At 44.4% G+C, this 20,913-nt stretch overlaps 1 long non-coding RNA gene across 1 annotated transcript; it reads left to right on the forward strand.

Annotated features, from left to right (window-relative positions):
• The first annotated feature begins 2,955 nt into the window (after positions 1–2,955).
• On the forward strand, positions 2,956–20,204 carry LOC146180349 (uncharacterized). The gene is made up of 3 exons (XR_014700838.1): positions 2,956–3,153; positions 13,579–13,630; positions 19,988–20,204. It is a non-coding gene; the product is annotated as an uncharacterized LOC146180349 (long non-coding RNA).
• Positions 20,205–20,913: the final 709 nt, after the last annotated feature.

The raw sequence follows: 20,913 nt of genomic DNA on the forward strand, positions 1-20,913 counted from the left end.
CTATTCTAGACTTAAAGAGCATCAACGCGATACTGAAAACTTTTAACGACAGTTTACGCCGGCTAAATGAGAAGATGCAGTCTTTTAAAGTCAACGTTTATGCTGAAGACGTTACAGCTGTACTAAAGTACGAGGAAACTGCCACACGGACAATGAAACTCCTCTGCCACCGCATCTAGGCCCTTCAGGCACCTACTCCTGCTATCGACAGACGTCGTTTTATGAAGTCAGCAGTTGTGCTCCCTGCAGAAGCTACATCCCATATAAAGCAGCAGGATCAAAGGAGATGTTCACTATTAGAAACAAGAAAGTGATTCAGCAGAACGCTGCTGAGAAAGGATCGACGACGAAGAGGTACGTGAGCAGCTGCCTTTTTTTTGCACTGAAGTCAGGTTCAACGTCACAAAAAAGTGCAGCTGACGCTTGGAAAACACTTCCATTAAGAAGTCATTCCCTGGGAATGTCGCAGTGTACGAGGGAACCTTCAAAGGAGTCCTGCAGCATAGTGAGGACCTAACTACCGGCCTGATGGACGGTATTCAGTGGTTTTAGAAGACGTCAGCTGCCGAGCCGCTTCTGCCTGCAGTCTATAGCACCGCTTCAAAGCTTGAACTGCTATTCAGTGAAGCAACGATCGACCTAATTACGGAGCGTGCCATCAAACTTAAAGTCAGGTAGATTGTAAGTGCCGCCATTTCCCACTGACCGCCGATCCCCGTTTATTCGAGTCAACACATAAGACGCCGCCTGAAGAAGCACAATACTCTGAGACATCGCCGAGAGTCATTGAAAAGGGTGTGATTTTAGGTAGGCGCAGAGCTTTGTCAGCACTCACTGAGAAGCGGCTGCCATATTGCGGGATGCGCATTTCGAAGAAGCCCATTGCAACCAGGAACCAATCAAGGCGGGCTCTCGGACTGTAAAGAAATCATCGAGCCAGTCACACCCGTTGAAAGGCGGGCAGACACTTCTGCGCAGATTACAAGCAAGCCTGTTTTAGAACCGCCAACGAAAGAAGTCCGTCAAAGAGCGCAACATGTTGATCCTGTTCCTGAAGACGTGCCCACGGAGCGATCATCCAAATGAATTCAGAAGCGAACAACATAGAACATTCGAAGTGCAATAAGTGGCTCTATGCAAGGCAGGAAGGCTCAGGAAACGATTACGTGAAAGGGAGCCGTCTTGACAGTTATTCCAGCAAATACGCCGACCTGTGTTGACCTTACAAAAGATGGCGAGGTGGAAAACGAAAAGCTTGTTTCCGGCATTATTGCACAAACGCAAGAACTGACTCCGGCAATGCAGCAAGCACTTGTGCAATGGGTGCGGAAGACGAAGAATCGTCGAAAAGCCTGGGAAATGGCGGCTACTGTTTCACGAGCGCAAAAAGAAAGAGCAGTGCACAGGAAAACAAAAAGCTAACATGATTTTGTTGTGTCAGAGTGTGTGTTCCACTGTTGACATCATGGCTGTTCCTCTAAACGTATAGTTGCAGCTATGAATTTCCAGTCCTGCGCCCTGCTCGTGGTGCGCCAGCGTTTACACCTTTAGCGTTTACACCTTACAGCGTTTACGCCAGCGTTTACCCCCTGAAAGGGGGTCAACAAGAAGACAGAGCAGCCGAAACGTTACGAAGTCAGCCTAAAGCCAGATGTCCAGTTGAACTGGATGAAACCGTCAATGCTCTGAGTATCGATATTGGCACTCCTCAAAAATTCGAAGCAGTTGAGTGGACCTTTTCTCTGAAAGCAGCACGTCACCTGGAAGCAGAGCAATTGGTGTCACCGCCGATACCCTTAAGGGTAGTGCTCTGGTCCTTGTCCAACAAAACCGGAACCCGTCGACATCGTGCGACATTGGTGAGGGCCCCATGGCAGCGATGACACGAACAGATCAGCGATTATATCTCGAGCAGGTCCAACCATCAGGTGAACTATGAAGCAGCACTGAAGCAGATGATGGACAAGTGCAACCAACTCCCCGGTTTTGGCATCAAAAATATAGAAGCAGGGGAAACACCGGGCCGCCTTTGACCTAGTTTAACCCCCGGCTGTCCCCACAGATGTCAATATAGCAACAACATGCACAATACCACAGCGCGGAAAATAATACGTCAGCTATAGGACCACCATGCAGCCGAAACACAAAATAATAACGTCGACCACCGTCAAAAAACGACTTCATTCAGCGGCAAAGCATGCAGGCATGCCTACTCATGGACATGGGCAGGACATGTAGTGCGAAGAGAGGATAACCGATGGTCGCTTAGGGTAACAAACTGAATTCCAAAGGAAGGAAAGCGTAGCAGGGGGCGGCAGAAAGTTAGGTGGACGAATGAGGTCAAGAAGTTCGCGGGGGTCAAGTGGATGCAGCTAGCACAGGACCGGGTTAATTGGAGAAATATGGGAGAGGCCTTCGCCCTGCAGTGGGTATAGTCAGGTTGATGATGATGATGATGATGATGCCTGCTCAACGAGATGCGTGAGTCGACGCTGCAATTTGGGCCTATAATTTCGCTTCGCTATGTAAATTCGTCTGGTGGCATCGAGATTAATCCTCTTTGCGCAACAGATGTGCAAATTGGTGGGCCACTCGTTTGGCGCAGAAGGGTTGGGATGGTGCCAAACGATTCGGCTGGTCGTGGAGTACAAAATTGCTAATTGAGTCGTAGCCTAGTCTACGTGGGATTGGCCACTGCGATCTTCGCGCCCCCAAACAAGAAAACGTAAAAAAAAGCTTAACAATTACAAAATGAAGATAAGAGCAACAAAGTGCGTCCTAGAGGAAATTTTTGCCGCAACAATGGTCTAGTATATACGTTTTAGGTAATATATTCCATATCTTGTCTTTGTCATTGCTAGCGAGCAGAATATCTCAATTTCGATGGGGCAGACTATTAATTACATTGCACTGAATAGAGACGGCTTTTCACGATCTGTTCGGTTATAAATTATGCGCGCATGAAGTTGAATCTTCAGTCCATTCTGTAAGATTTATTTGATGCGCTACTGTTAACGTATACGTGAATGCGCGCGTCGATATCGAAACGAAAGGAATGACTCACTTTGTCACTCTCATTGGGTGCGGAGGCCAGATGAAGTCTATAGCTCTCTTTCCACTTGTTCTGTTGCTGTTCACCACTTCTCTTGCTGAGTGAGTATGACCACGTCAGTGGAAGTTTTAGCAGAGATCTTCAGATATCCTGTCGCATTACGCCTTTTGTGAACAGAGTGATAAAGAAAACTTTCCAGGAAAAATTGCGCGTTACCTGCTTATCAGTCGTGTGAATTCACAGGCTTGGGAGGCCTAAACCAAAGGTACCGATTATTATTTTTCCCGAGATTCCAGTAAAAAGAAAGCCACACGATAAACTTCGAATCGGTGACAAAGGTCTCCACTGGGACGAAATGATGAACGCTCGCAGGGAAGTGCCTAATCTCAATAGGCCATCTTCTTTGAGCTAGCAGTCGAGCGTTGGCAGATACGCATACTGTCTCTCAACGCTAGCAGTATTCTAGCTAAATCAGATGAGCTAGATATTTTGTCGCCATACGCACCTCATATCTGCGTCATCAAGAAAACTTGGCTTACTGAGCTGATACGTGACGATGAAGTTGTTCCACCGGTTATCAGTTATATAAAAGAGGCTGAAGGTCTCGCGATGACAGTGTAGCTGTAATTTCTAAAAGACTGGAATAAATCTTGACCAAATCAGCAATCACGAAAGTTATTCCTGAGAGTGGTATTATCGAGAGAAACATTTTTCTTGTGTCGTATATTGCTGTCCTAATTCTAAGAATGAATACTCGGTTAAGTTCAGTTATAGGGTGAAGCTGTAAAAATGCGAGGAAAAAAACTTGATAATCACAGGTGACTTTAATTTGCGGCTTAATAATTGAAACGAGCTCAAATATGGCTATTACATGGGGAGCGCGACGCGATTCTTGAATTTATGCTTTCTCTTAACCTCGAACAAGTTGCAAAAGTTAATAAAAGAGGCAACTTGATTATTGACCCTCGATCTGTTCATTAGTGAAGTTTGTTTTCGGTGCTAATGCGTCAGCTCAGGCGGGAACTTTCGATCATAAACTGACATTTTTCACGTGGGCTAGAACTCTTGATAGGCAAAAAGACACTTCTGCCGAAATCCAATAGTTAAGTATTTGAAAGAGCAGATGATATAGCAATTATCGACTATTTAGGTTTGGTTTTGTGGAGTTTAACGTCCCAAAGCGACTCAGGCTATGAGAGACGCCGTTGTGGAGGGCTCCGGAAATATGACCACCTGGGGTTCTTTAACGTGCACTGACATCGTACAGCAAATTCCTTGCTTTTCGCCTCCATCTAAAAGCGGTCACCGAGGCGGGGATTCGATCCCGCATCCTTGGGCACAGTAGTCGAGCGCCGTAACCCCTGCGCCACCCCGACAGGGTTATCGACTATTTAGATTCTCACCTTTGTGGTCCTGTGTACCGCATGCCAGTTGTTTCGAGATTCTATCAAATACTGTGTTGACACCTTCATGCCATCAAAAACTGTTCGTAAATGTCGCTCAAATGGATGGATTACTCTGGAGACAATTCACTGCAAGCGAAAAATAAAGCGAGAAAGTAAGCTAGAACGAAAACCGAGGAGGCCTACTTAAAAATAATTTACTAACAAAAGTTAAACACAGTAGACATAACATCTTTAATAACAACCTTGAGGAGTTTATTAAAAGTCGCCCCAAAACTAAAAGGGAGCCAACGAAGATAAAAGTTGACTACAAAAAACTGACAGATTCATGTGACATTGCGAAAAGTTAATCGTTATTTCAAATATATTTTTTAGGGAGCAGGACGAAATTGATCGTAGCAGTCACGTCGGGTTGCTCACATGATATTGTGATCGCGCTAGACTGTTCTGGAGATGATTCTGGCTATCATTACAAGGAAATCCAGTGGACCGGATGGTATTACTAATTTACTTTGTGGCGTTAAGCTGAGCACATTTCAGGATTTTTTAAAGACCTTTTTAACTTGTCACTTAGGCCATGCGATGTACCAGATGACCAGAGTCTTTCTTTAACAATATTTGGCCAGAGTTAGCAATCTTTCGCTGAACAACGAACAAATCGCAGCCAGGCTCAGTTGCGAGAATGCGCAAATATTGGTGCTACGGTGTGCCTCCCTCTTACTTGCTTTTTCGCAGTTCTACGGCTTATAAACGGCCTGAATGAATTCGTAGCGACGAGATATTGCTATCAAGTTACGCTAGAATACGAGCAACGCATGATGTAGCGTTTAGGGTTTCTGTCGAGGGGAAAGCGGTTGCAATCTTACTGGAGTCTTTAATTTCTGTACACACTAACTTTACTGTAGCCATATCTCCTTTTGCGCTGCTTTTCGCTAACAAAACATACCTTTAATATCCGGGAGAAAGTTCGAAGATTTATAAAGAAAATGTTGCAGACGAATTTTGCAATCAGGTGATAGAAAAATACTCGGAATATAACCAGCCCTTATACATAGCATTCATTGGTTACGAAAAAGCATTTGACTCAGTTGAAACCTCGGAGGTGATGCAGGCATTGCGAAATCAGGGGGTAGACGAGCCGTACGTGAAAGTGCTGGAAGATATATATAGTGGCTGCACAGCAACCATAGTTCTGCATAAAGAAAGTAACAAAATTTCCATAAAAAAAGGTGTTAGGCAAGGAGACATAATCTCCCCAGGACTATTCAAAGCTTACTTAGAGGAAGTATTCAGAGACTTGGAATGGGAAAAGTTAGGGATAAGGGTAGATGGAGAATACCTCAGTAATCTGCGATTTGCTGATGACATTGCCTTACTAACCAACTCGTGGGATGAACTGCAAATAATGATTGATGACCTAGACAGGAAAAGTAGACAGGTAGGCTTGAAAATCTATATGCAGAACACTAAGGTAATGTTCAACCGCCTCGGGAAGGAACAGCAGTTTACATTAGGTAGCGAAGTACTGGAAGTAGTAGGCGAATATGTCTACTTAGGACAGGTAGTAACCGCAGATCCGGACCATGAGAAGGAAATAACAAAAAGAATAAAATTGGGATGGAGCGCATTTGGCAAGCACTCGTAGATTATGACTAGCAGCTTACCGGTATCGCTCAAGAGGAAAGTTGCATCTTACCTGTACTCACCTATGGAGCTGAAACGTGGAGACTAACCAAGAGAGTTCTACTTAAGTTGAGGACAACCCAGAGGGCTATGGAACGAAAAATGGTAGGGGTAACATTAAGACATAGGAGGCATGCAGAGTGGGTCAGAGAAATAACTCAAGTTACCGACATTCTAGTGGAAATTAAGAAGATGAAATGGGCATGGGCAGGACATGTAGTGCGAAGAGAGGATAACCGATGATCGCTTAGGGTAACAAACTGGATTTCAAGGGAAGGAAAGCGTAGCAGGGGGCGGCAGAACCTTAGGTACAGAACCGGGTTAGGTGGAGAAATATGGGAGAGGCCTTCGCCCTGCAGTGGGTATAGTCAGGCTGATAATGATGGCGATGAAAGAGAATTTTGCAGACGAATGACTGTCTCCCAGCAAATCTAAAAGGTCTAAAGCTACTAATCTCTTCTAATGAAGAAAATAAACAATTCCGAGAGCACTGTGTAATTTACACCACAGAAATTCGAAAGCCTTAGCATTGCAGCTGCACACGGTGCTTCACGTTGGCTCTCATTATCATTATCAACTAAACGCACCATCGTTATCATAGCTACTGTCATCACTGTCAATATCACTAATTGTAGCGTCAGTGTCATCGCTACTGTCATCCTGACGGTAGACAAGGATAAATATGAATAAGTGTCTAACGATACTGGGCGTGGCTCAGTTGGTTAAAGCACCCGGCTCGAGATCTTAGGGAAGGAGGTTCGATTCTCGGTGAAGACACGATTTTTACGTTTCTGATAGCGTAACTAGGATGATTGACAGCTATAGTTTGACAGGTTTTGCCGACGGACGGACAACGATGAGCCATTAAAGGCTTTTGCCTGAAAATGGAATTAAAGGAACAGGCAATGAAAACAGCACATGCGGTAGGCCACCAGAGTCTTGATAAATTTCACAGTTGCGAGAGATGAGGCATGCGCCCGTACTTTATATTGTGCCCGTGCAACACACCACTCCAGCGCACCGCACTATCTGTCAACACAGGACAGATAGTGCGGTGCAAATCATGCAATTCAAGTAATGCTGCAAATCAAGCACGACATCTTGGAGAGAATATCAGCCAAAAAACAAGGTATCCTCCTCGCGATGGATCTAAAAGGTGCCTTTGACAACATCAGCCACAAAGCAATTCTCGATAGCATATCGGAAACTGGGTACGGAGAGAGAACGTACCATTACGTCCGAGACTTTCTCAGCGTCCGGACAGCAACGATAATAATGGAGCAGGAAAAAAAGACAAGCAACATGAAGCACACATTCCTGTGGATACCGGCACACGAGGGAATCGACGGCAACGAGGCTGCCGAAAGGATAGCCCACGGGCATACTTTCCGGGCACCTGTGCCAGCTGTCTCAGAACCTTCAACCCCTCTCACATATGAGGAACTAATACAATACTTCAAATTAAAAAGAAAACGATACGCAGAACCGCACAAAGACCTCAGCAGACAGGAGGCAGTAACCTGGAGAAACATACAGGCTAGGACATTCCCAAACCTAGCAAAGTACCACAAAATCTGGCCCGCAAAATTCCAAATAACACATGCACTGCATGCGGTGAAGTCTCTGACATCCTTCACATGATATGGAACTGCAATGATCAATTAGAGAGATATAAAGCTCGAGCACTCAGCCAAGCGGAGTGGGGGGCCGAGCTGGCCCACACGAGTCTCTCTGAGCAGCGCAGCCTGCTCACCAGGGCCCGGGAAGCAGCCCAAGCCAAAAGTGTCTTGGACTGAATAAATCACTCACAATTTCGTTAACGAATTAAAGTTTACTCTCTCTCTCTCTCTCTCCCTGTACTCTAGTATGAGGGCTGCAGCATGGTCACGCATTTGTCCCACGCAGCAATAAAACGAGTCAACCACTTGCGGGAAAACTAGTCTTTCTGTAGGAAGACGGGGTCCACAGGCTTGTTGAAAAAGTCAAGAGCGTGTGCGCTCGAGCATTGGGAACATTCCAATCTGTGAAGTTCTGATGGAGGAAGGCGTTTAACGGCGACATTTACAACTCCCATTTTTCGTCATAGTTCCACCCATCCAGAGGAGTTTCCACCCATCAAGGCTGCAGGACAACCTAAGGAGCCTTAGTGACGCTCAGAGGAGTTTCGAAAATTCTCGTGTGTTGTAATTAATATTGCCTCAGGGGGTCGGTAAATGACGCTGCACGAACAGCGAACGATTTTTACGGCGAAAGCCTTTATTGCCTCATCGTTGTCGCCAGAAAAAGGGTCACGCTTCTGCGGCGGCTCTGATTGGTCGAGACGGGAGGACGTCAAAGAGGTTTCAACCAATCACAGAGCCCCACCACAGTATGCGCTAATGCGTGCCTTATATGGCCATATGACAATCAGCGATCAATTATAAATTATAGAATGATTAATTAGGGGCTGATTGCTAATCACTAATTACTATTCCGAATTGCTACTTGTTTACTAATCACTCATTGTTGAGTAAATAATTATTACAGCTGATTAGTGACTGTTCCATAATTCTTTATTTACTAATTATTGCCGCGCACCCGGTAAAAGCAGCCACACAGTAAACGTACAACGGCGAAGATACAAGGACCGCGCTCTCGTCGCTGCCAAGCAGAATTCATTGAATAAATTTACTCGCAGAATGTGAGAGTAGTCGCTTGCTTTACTCATGGCAGCATTCATCGCTACGTGCGCAAAAGCCGCGTTGTTGCAGAATGCAGCACTCAGGCTTTTGCCTTTCATCATTTTGGTCGCCAAAGTGTCCTTGAATTTTTATTTACTACCTATATAAACAACGTTGTCAAGACATAAGATTGGTAGTGTTGGAGAGTTTCTAGCGTGTGCTCCGGGGCCGTTTTAGAGCACCTTTCGGACAAGCGGCGCCAATCACTGTGATTCAATCAACTCGTCTGTGTTGACGTCTTCAAATGCCACGACTTTAGAGCTGGTGGCTTTGCCATTTAGCAAACTGCACAGAATACATGTCATGTACTCATGACAGAGAAGCTATCGGTAGGGCAAAGCTCACCTGTGGAGACATGTGTGCGGTGAAGTGCGGCGTCAGCGTATTAAACATAGTGATAACGTGCATATATATATTTCCAAACACCGCCGTAAAGGGCATGGAAGATATAATTTTTATCAAGCTTTATTAAATATGCGAATGTTAGCACGTACATTGCGCGGGAACTGAACGCTCCCTTCATCATCTGCGGCGACTTTAATACCGACGGTAAGGAATCACAGCGGGCGCCACTGTTCATGTGCGAATTACTCGGTGCCAAAACGTTTGACAACACTTTCAGTTATCCAGGCACCGAAAGTGGGACATTCAGACAGTGATCGAGATTTATCGAGACAAGCTCTAGGCTTTCTAAGCACTCGTACCAGGGTAGCATGCACCCTAGACAGTGTCTTTCTGCACACCCCCTCCACAAAGTTGGCCGTTTGGACCTGCAAAATTTGATGTCATCCTATTTTGCCCGCAAATTAGGGGCATGTTGAAGCTTCGCCGTAGGAGTAGACGTGATAGCTTCTCTAGCACTGCTTTTTAATTCTGCGAATGCCTTTATTTTTGCTTAGGGTATCAGGCCAATCGAAAACTTACTGAAAGAAAAATTTCCTAATATATTACAACAAACAAAACAATCAGCTTTGAATAAATGGCAAAATTTCCTCCGAACTAAAACCGGTACAAAGATACAGGTAATTGTTGTAGCAACCATTGCATATAAATATTTCCTTGTATTTGGGGTCTTGCTGCTTCTCTTTCCAATGTATAAATTTACACGTAAAATAAATGTCTTAAGCACGAATGGCTGTTTTTGTTTGATCTAACAAAAAAAAAAAGCTCTCAAGGGGGCGCATGATATTTTGACCCTGTGGTCTACACGACTTCAGTGTTTGTGTGCGAATAAGAGAACCTGAACACTGATTACGCTCTCGAAATGTAATTTAATAAATTTATGTATTATATCGTAAATATTAGCAAAAATTATCTTTTAACTAAAATCATCCAAACGTAGCAAATTTGCAATACTCGTGTCTTTTTAATATTCGGAAATTTGTGGTGTGGCATAGAATGGGGCTGTGTTCAAGTGAAAACATATCGTATTTAATTTGATGTTAATCGCGTCTGTCCCTCCCTTGTTTTTTCCTCGTTTAATTTCCGTTAAGTGCCCAATATGCAACTGCAACATATAGCCCAATTCAGCATTGTTGTGCACATTAGCAAGCCTGCGTGAATTTTGATAACAGTCTCCGCTTCCACGCACCAAAAAATATTTCCCTGTTTTAGCGGTCTAGCTTCTTTGCTTCTTAAGTTTCGAGTTTACAATAATAATTAATTTTAACGATGTATGGCGTTTTTGTCTGCGTATAAAAACAAAACGTTCACAACAAGGATGCCTATACCATTTAGACCACGTGTGTGGTACACTAGAACATTTCCGAGCGAATTGAAGAACATGCATAGTACCTGTTCGATGACTGGTGTTCTTATAAGATTTCACCTGGTTGTTTACGTGCTTTAGGCACATGGGGAAGGTGTACACTTGTTTGAAAGCTTGCTTGATTGGTGATCTACAGCGCATCTAAATCCTCCCGTGACTCTAACGATGTCATTACGCAAAGATAAAAGTCATACGGGCGAAAGGAAGTTAAGAAAAGACTCGGAAAGAGCTGAGCTAGAAACGCTGAGAATTGTAACCCTCTTGAACATTGCTGCATGGCACATGGAGATTTTACCAAATCCTTTCTGTTGTTTTCCTCGAAACTGTTTTTTCGGTTATTTCGGATGAAACGCACTTTCGCAGTTTTTTTTTCTTCGCGTTGACGTTTTTGTGAAACTTTGCACACTCATTCTTCATACATCAGGCTGTGAAATTTTGCACGAGAAATAAAATTGTGCGATAAGCTTCATTTCTGTTGTAGTTGTTTCAAAAGTATTTGCTATTAAACACAATTGTTTTTAGGAATTTTGTCATTGAAAGGCGGAACGCTTTCTGTCTCCTACATTTTTCACTGTTTTAGAGCGCAGCTCTTTGGCGTCCGTTCCTGGGTTTCGCGTCGGCGTCGTCGTCGTCGTCGGCCTCGTAACCAGCTCCACCCCCCTTTCATCCCCCCAGCGCTAGCAGCGACCGACTGATACCGCTGGATGCCGGTGACGCCGCTAGAGAGTCAAGATAACGTGACTGCATAGAACACCGTCGCCGCCATGCAGAAAGAGGAAGGGAGGGCCCCCCCCCCCCCCCCCCCCCCCCTGTTCCTGTGTAGCGGATAGGGTGCTCTTCAGTTGCCGACGCGCCGGTTATTTCACGTAGGCCCCGGCACGTCGACGAATACGTGACCACCTTCCCACGGCTAGACCTGGTTCTTGGCGCTGCGGAAGCGAGGGTATCATATTGTTTGCGTCGGCATCGGCGGCGTTGTCCCTGAAACCAACTACGCAGCTGTGGTTGACTCACTATCGGCGTCAGCAGCATCAGTCAGTCGCTGCTATCTCTTCCCTCCTCCATTTATCGCGTTGTCCGCTTGCTGCGCGCGCTTCTGCCCCCATCGTTTGCCGCTGGGTGTACACGCCGCCCTCCTCCCCCCTCTTCCTGCGAGTCTCCGGTTGTCAAAGCGCCGGCTCGAACTTAATTCCTTTCTTCGCTCCTCCTCCAATGCAACCCCTGTGCGGTGGCAATCAGAGAGCCAGATCGGTGGCGGCGGATTTGCCTCAATCTATCGAAAAGGTGAAACAGCTAATTTGCTGCGCTCAAATTTCGTATTAGGAAGTAACTTAATCGTCGGTAATTTTTTTTACGTGTGTATCGCCGTCCCTCGTCATACGGTGACGGACCTGGATCTTCCTTGACGTCCGAACAGACTGGTGGCTTCCTCCTCGAGTTCTTGAAGGAAGCATTGCTGCCTTATGAGTGACTCTGACAGCGAGGATACCATACTATACTTCAGTGAGGACAGTAGTGAAGTTGAATTTGAGACATGTCTCAGCCGGAGGACCAAAAGACGAATATTAGGAGCCACTTCGTTATCAAGTGAATCCACGGTGAAGACAAATGGCCAAGAACAGAAGCGCACAATTCTCATCCCGCCTCTGAATCGATCTGACAAAATAAGGCGGCTTAACAGGCAAGCTGTCTCTTTGCAACTTGAGGCCCTCGTGTCTAATAAAATTAAAGACGTTCGGGTGAACTCGCGCAAAAATCTCGTTGCAGTTGAGGTCCATCATGTTTCTGGGCTTGAATCACTGCGGTCTATGACTGAACTCGGAGGCCGACCAGTAGCAACAATTATTCCGCTGGGTGAGGAGTTCTCTTCCGACGTCATAGAGACTACCACGAAGGATGATCTGCCCGTACTCGTGAAACTAGCAAAAAAAGGTACCGTGATTCTTCGGGTGTCACGTCTTGGAATTTCTCGCTGTGTGAAGATTATATTCAAAGACGACAGCCTGCCGTCACATGTGAAGGTAGGCCACTTTCGTGACCATGTGCGGTCATTCATACCAAAACCCCTACAATGTTAGAAATGCATAAAACTGGGTCACGTTAGCGGAGAAAGGAACCTTCGACTAATTGCCCGAAACATGACTAGACAATCGTGGTCTACGCTTGGAGGCTGTACATCCCGCTCGGACCACTTTGACCAATCACTTCAACTACAGGTAGCATTCGGCCGCTCCCACTGTGATGCCACAACGTTGTGTCATCTGTAACTAAGGGAGGTGTTTACAAGCGCCTATTCCCATTTCATCGGAATGGCAGAATCTACAACGTGTGAGCAGTGCGGGTATGTTGAAACGATTGCGCACATACTTTGTGACTGGCCTTAGTTTGAAAGTGAGTGTGTCCTCCTGGCTACCACTGTCCGCTGCTTGGACTCTCGCTATCTCACACAAGCTAATATTCTGGGAACTTGGAGGACATTTTCATCAAAAATAAAAGGTGTGCAGGCACTCCTTAAGTTTTAGAAAGACCTCGGGGTGGAGTTCTGCATTTTAAGTGTACGCCTTCTCTACCTCCTTTTACTATAGATGTCTGGACATGCGACAGACTTCATTCCTTAGCGCTATTTCTTTCCCTTTTCTCTCTCTGCTCGCCTCCCCACGTGTAGGGTAGCTTACTGGGCATCATCTAGTTGACCTCCCTGGCTTTCTATTCTATTATATTCAGAGGTGACGCCGAAACAGATACCCTGAACAGCACTGAGTGTCGCTATTACGATTTTAAAGACTTTAATTACACCTACTTAGGCTTTACCAGATACCTTTCTGTATTGCATATAAATATCCGTAGCATAAGGAATAAGCACGACAGTATATATGAATTACTGATGATTAGTGCCGATGTTTCAGTGCGGATTTTTTGGGTGTACTAATTTATTTTTTCTTGGCGTTTCAGGGCAGGCCATGCGTTTCCAACATTGAGAGGTCATGCAAGGTGCCTTAAAGCGGTACGGTGCTTACGTATTACCCGAGTGAGGCGATGCATGGTGCGGATAGAAATAACCTGTTTTTGTTTCTTCAGCCCATAACAAATCTGCCCACTATGGTGCCTTTTGTTTATGAAGTGCACTAGACAACATCTCGGTGCAGCTGGCTCTATCAGGGGCTAACTTTCCGGTATACTTAGAGGGATACCATGAAACTTGCATTTCAAATAATCACGCATGAAGTAAAATTGCAGCATACTTAAAGTATTAATAATAGTTTTCCGTTTGGCTTTTAATTAAAGCATGGCTGTCTACCTATTGACCCAGGCTTTGCGCAGCCGAAAATGAGATGTGAGAAAATATGGCGGATCAGAGGGAGTGAAAACCAAAGCTTCCTCAAAACTAGCTAAGGAGCGAGTTAGCGTCACTTGTGACTTTGACGTGTAGGAACGTCTCGCGTTCAAAGAGCCAATCACAAACGACAAACCGTGCTGTACCACTCGTCACATCACGGACAGTTCTTATCCCGCGTACTATGTTGTTTAATATCTTCTTCTTTGTGAGGCCCGCTAATACTGAAAGGGAAGAGCTGCTCGGATGTTCTGGGAGGAATTGTTTGAAACATAATTTGTGTCTTGTGACACGGCTGATTTTGGTCCATTACAGTATAATCATTGTCATCAGTACTACTGAGAAGGTGGTGACAAGCGTGGGTAGAGTAAACTAAAAGGCGAAAGACTCTCAGGTAATAGAAGCCTCTTAGTGATCGGGGTTGATAACTTTTCCCTGTAGTGTGTTCTTTTGTGCCCTGTATAGGGCCCGTACTCCTTAAAATTGAAAATGGTTCTCACGTTGATCAGTGAACGCTTGCGACGTTTAGAAGACCGGTGTGAAAAAAATAGACATCATAATTAATAATGAGGAATTAAACTCCTCTACTGGCTGATGACTTTGCCCATGTACGCATTCTGTGACTGACCTGGAAGCTAATAAAGATGACAAAAAAAAAAAACACTTTATTCGACAGTTAGCAAGGGGCTGGCAGTTCCTGAGAGTTAATAGGGTATTGTAAGCAGGAAGTTAAACTTCTGCAGGAACATCAAAGGAATACATTCTCCAAATGCGCAGAAAGCGATCTTAATAAAAGAAAGGACTCTGAAAACAAGAATACTCTTGTCACGTAGTAGTCTCGATGCCCATTAACAAAATTACTTCGGAACTCAGCGATGACAGTCTGTTGCGAAATGACTGTTTTAATGTTAACCATGTGACGAACTTTACTCATCGAGAGAAGTTGGCAATCACTAAATGTAAAACAATATAGTCTTAGACAACATCAACAACGCAATTTTAGTCACATCTGGCTATCCATAAGCAATTTGTTTGCCAAGTAGAGAAACGTTTAGTCCCGCAGCCTTCAGATGCAAATATAGCGACATCGTTCGCGCACTTTGCTTCTTTTCACAGTTGATTTCATGGCAGAGCTTACAATACGTGCCCCTGAAGCACTGGAGCGGCAGTGTAGTACAGCTGTTATATTGTGTGAAGTATAAAGTAAGTTGTTTAAGTAAACTACAGCCGGCAAATGCGCTGAGCGAGCCGCCCTTGTGTGGGCAAGAGAGGAGGAGGGACAGGAATGGTTGGTTTATGGGGCGTAACGTTCTAAAGCCAGTCTGTCTACGAGGGACACCGTAGTGGAGGGCTAAGCAAATTTCGACCACCTGGGGTTTCAACACCTGCACTGAAATTGCACAAAACACGGGCACCTTGCTTTTCTCCTCCATCGAAAAGCGCTCGCCGCCGCCGGGATTCGATCCCACATCCTTGGGAACAGCAGTCAAGCGTCCCAAACACTGGACCACCACTGCGATGGTGGAAGAAAAGTGCGTGACCGCAGAGCTAGCAAGCATATATATATGATCGCGTTTTATCTCACGTTATGATCCCAAATTTTTGTGTTCGCCATCGTTGCAACAAGGAAGCCGCAGACAAAGGAATAAAGTGCAAAATGCCATCTATGCTGGCGAGTTCGTGCTCCTACTACTGTAACTGAAAATTTGTAAGAGGTGATAACTCAATTTCGACAGTTTGACTGGTTATAAATTGGCGTTTTTAAATCCGAAATGGCTTTCTTTGCTCATCGCAGTCGTTTTAACGCTTACTTGTTGTTTGAACAATAACGCCGGTGTTTGGGCTCCAAGCTGACGTTTTGTACATTGAGCCTCGGTACGAAGCATGGTTGACCCCTCCGAATATGTGAGAAACACCAATAATTTCTTTCATTCACGGCATTGTTATCCAGAGCCTACCTATGTCAATATGGCGCCGTTACTGCTTCCTCATGCACATAGTGTAAGTGCCTAGAAATCAGAATATAGCTCGATAGTGCTTGGTCCACTCATATAACAGCCATAACTTAAGAAAGTTTACCTTTCCTGTCTTACGACGTAATTGACGTTCCACAATTTCTCTTATCTGGCCCACTTGAGTTCTTACTTAGCTAAAACACTGGTATTAGTACAAATGCGCGCATTTAGTTTCGTCAGCTCTTATTTTATTTCCTTTCTATTGCTATTGCCATCACCTCTTAAGTTAAGCTCTCTGACGTCGAGATATGACGAAATATGTACACACTGAGCCTCATTCGTAAATTTTACCACTATGCACGTAAAAGATTTAAGCCATCTAATGACGTGTTTCTTCGAACCATCCATGCTGAAGCGTTTTATCCTGGAAGTTCACGTATCACGCTCATAAACATTTTTTTCTTTCATCAAACAGCAATCAAATTGAATGGCCTGCCAGCCAATGTCACACTTCACACCACCCTGGCTATTCTTAAACCGCCTACGAAAATATGCTTTAAGCACGCATCATTCAATTCCTTTTCATTCTGTATAACGTATTGTTACTCCCCTCTATACAGTACCATGCTTAGGGATATTTGAGGCGTTCAATAAAGAATAAATTTATTATTGAACGGTTGTTAACAGCGTTCGTTTCGAAGCAGTGTGTTACGAGTTACACAAGGAACAAAATAGCCTCCTCTCTACGTTTTTTGAAGAAATATTTAAAGCATAGCGCTTTTTAGTAATTCATACTTTTCAGCTAAAGGCTGCTCACCGTGCGTCGTGTGCCGAATGCCTGTTCACCACTCGACCACAATAAAAAACATGCACAGCTGTGTTGAATCTCTACGACCCTCGTTAGTTTCGATAACTTTTGCTCAATGACCATGCAAATTGTCTCGCGAAAGGTTTGAAGACGAAAGCGCAAATCCATAGGCATGCGCAAGGTTCTACATTAGTGGGAGCTCAGTTTCACAACAACACCTCCCTCCGCCAGTTCCAACCACTTCCAACAAAGACCTCTACGACCAAAACGCAACGCAAAGAGGAGGAATGCTTATAAAACATATAATCTGATGTGATGGAATAGCAGCACATAAAAAATATTTTGCGCTTAAAATGCAAAAAATGTTCCGCCGCAGATGAGCAAAGCGCTTCTCGCGATGGTACCTTCAGTTCTCGGCCTTCCGGAGGCAAAGGTAGTAAGTGAAGTTCATGGAACGCAACATCACGGCTTCATGACTGCCAGTATCGTCCAAAAACTTGCAACGGAGTAAAAGCAGTGGGGACTAATTTTTTGTCCATAGTATAGAATTCTTGGGGAGGGGTCGCTACTCCCCCCCTGGTGCACAAGCGTACGTGAAAATGGCAGTAAGAACTTTTCAGTGCTACAGAACACTGAACTTAGCCCACAGATGTTACTGAAAAGAACATTCTACATTATGGTATCCTGGCATTGCTGCAACTAACCTAAGAGGCGAAAGATTGCAGACCGGTCATAAGTAAACACCATGACGAGCTACGGAAACGAAAATACTTAGGGCCTTATTTTAACAGGCACAACGAAAATAGCTTGATCTGAAAAGCGAACTAGGGTTCATCGCAATTTAATTTTATAGCAGCCAGGCAGTTTAGCCAAACGCGAATTAAGGCAATACCTTTTCGATGCCCCCTAGGGGAGTCAAAGGCCTATTTTTCCATGAATTTCACGTCAGCACATCCAATAGCACATCCTGAGGGAGAGTGCCGATCGGTGTTGAGGTTTAATTCACATGTAATGCGCATAATAAAACACCTCTGTAATAGCCGTGTTAACGAAATAGCGTTAGAAATACACCGGTTAAAATTGGAAGCAAGTGATTTCACCGGGTTTGCGATGATAAGAGGACATAAATGCTGCTTTTATGAAACCGTCTGAGCTGGATATTGCCTTCTATGTCCGGGAATGAACTCCCGCCTATCGCAGAAACGGTAGCCACATTGAGGAATACACGGTATAGAGATGGCATGAAGGTGGGACATAAAGCAAACCAATTGATGAAGAGCTGACAAAGAGCCTCAACCAGTCCTGTAGCGAATGCTTAGAAAAGACGAAATGTGTTTGTCTAATCAAGTCATCTTGTCGAGATGTTGCCTAAAAAAAGAACGACACTCTTCTCGCAACATTTTTCAGTTTTTCTTTTGTGCCTCGGAAGGTATGCGGCACTTGTGCAAAAATTCCCCTCTTCAGGCGCGACAGGGGTGGAATTCTAATCTGTGTCAATCACGGTGTACCGTCAAAAGTGTAGATTAAAATCGAGATTGTAAACCGGCAGATGCAACAAAAAGAGATGCGCGTGTTCTACGATTAAGACATTAGCGATAAAATGGTGAATTATTGCGGCTGTATTATAATTATTCATTATTATTCTTAGATTTCGCAAAGCATTTGGCAAGGTACTACACCAAAGCCTATTACTAAAACTTGCCCTTTTAAATTTAAACCCTAATGTTCTAGACTATTAATGAATTTCTTGTTAACCGATCTTAGTTCATTTCTATTAACAATCACAGCTCAGGCATCCTGCCTGTAACATCCGGCATTCCGCAGGGATCTATGGTCGGCCCGCGTTCGTTCTTAATTTACATTAATGAGTAAGCGCTACAAGTGATATGTAAAATTCGGACTTTCGCCGATGACTGTGTAACTTACCGTACTGTTACTAACAATTGTGATCAAATGGCCCTTCACAACGGCCTTACTCGTGTCTATGAATGGTGTAACAGCTGTTTAATGACGTCAAATGCCAAGTGCAAACTCGTCTCATTCCAGCGTCATCACAACCCCCTTATGTATTCATATGCAGTTGATAAATCACCCATAGAAAGCGTTCAATTGTTCAAGTATCTTGGTGTAACCTATAGTGCAGCGATATTTCTTGGCGAACACCCATCACCACACTTATACCATCTGCAAACAGATCTCTAGGTTTCCTAAAACGTCATCTTTGTCATGCACGCAGCACGTTAAACTTCTGGCTTATAAAACACTTATGAAACCTAAACTTGAGTAGGCTAGTCCAATCTGGAACCCTCACCAAATGTACCCAACAAATGCACTTGGATCGCGGTTCAAAACTGCGCTATCCACTTCATTGATTCTACATATTCGTATGCCATCAGCGGTTCATCTCTGAAGAATATATCCTGTCTCGAAAGCCTCGAAGCTCACCGCCGCATCACGAGCCTTTGTTTGCTACACAAGTTTTACCACAGCACTCTGAATCAAGCACCTTAGATTACTCATCCGACCTGCATATCTCACCGGACTGCACATCCGTTACAGATTGCCCGGCCCCTATCTCGTACTGCAACAATTTCATGTTCCTTATTTTCCCCGAACTGCTGTGGACTGGAATGCCCACCCCACCAACGTCGCCGCTATTATGTGTCCATCTTCTTTCTTACAAGCTGTAACTACTTTTATCGCAAGGGAATGACATCTATTTATTATTGTTGTATATATTAACCCACCCCTTGTGTAATATTCCCGGAAAGGGGGTCCTTAAGGTGAATAAAGTGAAGAGAAGCAAGCAGAGACCTTCATTTTTCTGTAGACCTTATGGAACAATCGTGATAAATCGAACGAGAATTTCCTCATTTCTTTGAAAATATATAGTCGTTAATAGTAGATAACAAAAATTAATTTAGAGAACAACGCTTCGCGTATGCGGTGAAAGTTTATTGGGAGCAAATATGGGACTTTACGCACAATCTACGCCAAGGAGACTAATGACAGAAATATTAATTGAAAAACTAATAATGATTCTGTCAGGTTATAAACGTCGCTATCTTTACTGCCTTACTTTATATGCAGTTTAGTATGCATGAACAGTGGGTTTAGCTTGTGTATTGCAAGCCTGGTGCCATCACTGAGTTGTCAATGTGCTCTTGCGATGCTGGTACGGCGCATCCTCGTACCATTGCTTTTGCGCAGCTTGTAATTGACTGGTGCACTTAGCTTGCCTTTTCCGTCCTGTTTCCACCACAGTGCAACCCACGGATATCAAATACCTGCCCTTTCGGCTGCAGATGTTTTCAACAGCCTGGCACCCCTTGGTCGAATATGTGCTTTAACTCGAAGGCCCAATTACCCAGCGGAATGAATCCGGCGGGCCTTGGACCCATTTCAACTGGATATGGGCGAAGAAAGCAGTGAAGATGAAGATGTTCATAGCCAATGAAAAAAAAAACGTTGAGAAAAACATCGCAGTCTTCTGTTTTTGCTTCCATATACTGCTGCTAGGACAATTTTCTTTTCGAGTTCGTTTTTTAGTGCTACTTGTGGGCTTCCAAAAATATTTGTTGTGTGCTGCAACTAACCGAGCAATTGAAGCACAGACGTGAGAAAAACTAACCGACTTCAGAAGCATTTTGTTAGTAGGATGCTGTTAGGCATTAATGATTTCGGTTTGATGTAGTCTTGATTGGCGCTGCACATGTTGCAGCTAAAACCTCAGTTTAACATATCCTATCGTCGCACACGGTCTTATCTCGCACACATTTGTAGCATAGAGTGGCAGACTATCGCATTATGTGAAAGGCTATACCCAGACGATATAACGCCCCGCTTTAAAAAGCCTACGATTGTTCCTGCGTAGATCAGGGATTGCAGGCCAGACTCGGAATCCAAGAGTAGCGACTTTGCGATGGACTGACTCGTTTCTGGCGCCGGAGGGGAGCGGTAGGTGATACCTTAGTGTCCGAAGGCGGCTCGGAAATTATTGTGCAATCACTTAACATTTAGTGTATTCATGCCAGGGCTACCTGCACAGAAAGATACTCAAGCCAGCTTGACAGGGTCATACAGGCTATTTTAAAGTAGGAGAGTGTGAATATAGAAACACCAGAGGAAAACACTTGTAGGACAATCAAAGCTCCTCCTTTAAGGGTATGGCATGACAGTGTTATTAGGTT

Source organism: Amblyomma maculatum, chromosome 9, assembly GCF_055883805.1.
Source record: "Amblyomma maculatum isolate TAMU_Amacu chromosome 9, ASM5588380v1, whole genome shotgun sequence".
Lineage (NCBI taxonomy): Eukaryota > Metazoa > Arthropoda > Arachnida > Ixodida > Ixodidae > Amblyomma > Amblyomma maculatum.